Here is a 2,899-nt window from a genome sequence, read left to right on the forward strand (position 1 = left end):
CAGGGACAGCCCAGGTGAGAACAGGTCCTCGGGCTGCAGCTGCCCCACAAGGAGATGAAGCACCTGCAGGAGGTCTCACCCAGCACTCTGAGAGGCTGAGGCAGGAGGATTGCTAACTCCTGGAGGCCACACTGGGAAACTTAATAACTTAGCAAGACCCTATGTCAAAATTTTTTTAATTTAAAAAAGGTCTGGGGGCCAGGGATTTAGCTCAGTGGTCCTGATGCCTGCCTCACAAGCACAAGGACCCAAGTTCAAACTCTGGTGTAAAAAAAAGGGGGAGGCTGGGGATACAGCTCAGTGCAAGGGTCCTGGGTTTGGTGGCCAGTGCCACACACAAAAAAGCAGGGCTGGGAGGCAATTCAGCAGTGCAGCTCCCGCTTGGCAAGTGTAAGGCCCTGGATTCAATTCCCGGTACCAACAAAAAGTCACCCTACTTGTCAGGGGCGGAGGGAGGCCCGGAGGTGGGAGCAGTGGGAACCACCCAGCGTGTTCAGGACACACCCAGAAAGCAAGGGTGAGTGGGAACACCCAGGACGCTGGGGTAGGAGGAGGACACCCCTTTCCGGGCTTCCAAGCTGATGTCTAGGGAATGGGGAGCAGCCCAGACCCCAGTGTGGAGGTGGGGTGTGGGGTGGCCAGGTTTAGATCCCATGGAGAAATCACTGCATTTCTGTGCTATGGGGTCTTGGTGTGGGGAGCTTCTCCTTGGCTTGGGGGTTCTGTTTTGTGGAACTGGGGTACTGGGGTACTGGGGTGCTCTACCACTCAGCTACATCCCCAGCCCTTTTGCTTATTTGTATCGGTGTTGTCTTTTTAGGACAGAGTCTCGCTATGTAGCCCAGGCTGGCCTGGAACTTGTGGTCCTCCTTCCTCGGCCTCCTGAGTGCTGGGATTTTAGGCCTGGGGCCAGGCAGGGACCAGCTCTTGGGCACTCAGCCTGCAGGTCTGCACTGCAGGTGACACACCGACTTGGTGCAGATGCGGGGCTGCAGAAGTCCAAGAGCAGTGAACTAGGGGAGGAGGAGAAGCCGCTCGCCGTCTGGGTGAGGCTGGAAGGGCAGTGTGGCCAGGCATCTCAGCCCAGGGTCCCAGCCCCATCTAAACCTGCTGCCTGGGGAGGTTCAGAGGGGCCGCTAGTGCTCCGCGTGCATGTGTGTGTGCGTGTGTGTGCATGTGACACCAGCAGGGCCCTGAGCATAGTCTCCAGGCGTGGTGCAGAGTTGCAGGGACACCCAGGCGTGGCTCCTGGTGCCCTCCATCCTGTGTCCCTTGTGACTAGCGCTGGCCGCCTCTGGGAGCTGTGGAGTGAGGACTGGGGCAGTCAGCCCCGCCGGGCCCAGGCAGTCACAGGGTCAGCAGCAGCACTGCACTCGGGGTGGGCGAGGGGCCCGTCCAGGTCCCATACAAAGCAGTGGCTGTCTGGGCAGCAAGGGCCAGCGTCTCAGGGTGGGGGCAGGAGCAGGACGCAGGGAGCTGGCCACCCTGGGGACAGCAGGCCAGCGCCCAGCCTGGCTGGCCCCTGTGATGGGCCTGCAGTTAATCATTCACGGGGCCCCGACCCATTGGCCCCCAGGGCCACAGCCCTCTGGACCAGGCCCAGGGAGGCGGGAAGCAGCATTCTTCCCTCCGTGGGGAGCATGGGCCCTCAGGGCATCCGTGTGGCCCAGGGACAGAGGGGCCGTGGGGAGCCCCTCACGGGCTCCTGCCTGTGCCGAGGACGAGGACCCCAGGAGGAAACTGCCACAGCCCAGAGCCGGGGAGCCACCTGCGTGGGAGAGGGCAACCCACAGGCACAGGCGAGGGCCATCGGTCCTGGGAGGAAACTGAGGGAGTGGAGCAGGCACAGGGCAGCGCCCTCTGTGCCAGGGCCCTGGGGGGACAGTGGACAGTGCGAGGGGACCGCATGCCTGCCCGGCGTCCTCCTGTCACCTAAGCAACTTCTTGCTCACTCTTTAATTCTCTTTGGTGCTAGGAGGGGACCCAGGCCTGGCGCCCTCGGAGCCCTGTCAGCTGGGGAGGCACATGGGGTAGAGCCCAGCACAGGCTGGGGACCTGGGGGCGAGGTGTGGCCCCGCGTGGCAAGCCTCAGGGCCACCTCAGAAAACAGACTGGCACAGGCTGCAGGGTGCTGTCCAGGCTCCGGGCTCCCACCAAGCCCCATGTGCCTTCCCAGCCCTGCTCTGGTCAGAGACCAGGGTGCCCGGGCCCTCACCTGTTCGTATGCCTCAGTTTCCCCATCCAGAAAAGGGGCCCACAGCCTTCCAACCAGGAGACGCTGTGACAAGTGCACCTTGCCCCGCCTAGCACCGCATGGCCTCAGGACTTCACACGGCCTTCCTGGGTTGGCCATGCTGCAGGCCTCTGGCGTCCTCCCGGGCAGGGGCTCCGTCCTGCGCTAGCCAGTGCCAGTGGCCTTGCTGTCCGCCCTAACAGGACCCCAGGACAAGGTTAGACTGGATAAGTGTTGGGGTCGCCAGCAGTCATTGCAGCACTGAGAGGCCAAGGCAGGAGGTGGGAACAGTCCCGCCTGGGGAAATCAACCGTTTAGCAGACAAGCGCAGTGGAAGGCCCTGCGTTCAGTCCCCAGTGTGGAGGGTTTGGGTGGGAGGAGATGTTTAAGGGACCTCCGTACTGAGATGCGATAGCCCCACAGAGGTGACCCCAGTGGTCACCTCGCAGTGAACCCAGGCACCAGGACGTGCAGTCCACACCCCGCAGCCAGCTGACCCCACTGGCTCCCTTACACCCTCCAGCCCTTCCTTACACCTGAACGGGCGGCAGATTAAAGCGCTCTGCCACCCCCATCCGGACCTCTTGACCCCAGGCCATGGGTCGCGTTGCAGACTAGGAACCCCAACACCCCGCCCCACCCCGTCGCCCGGATCCTCCAATGAGC

Source organism: Fukomys damarensis, unplaced genomic scaffold (genome assembly GCF_012274545.1).
Source record: "Fukomys damarensis isolate Sample0158 unplaced genomic scaffold, DMR_v1.0_HiC HiC_scaffold_13, whole genome shotgun sequence".
Taxonomy (NCBI): Eukaryota; Metazoa; Chordata; class Mammalia; order Rodentia; family Bathyergidae; genus Fukomys; species Fukomys damarensis.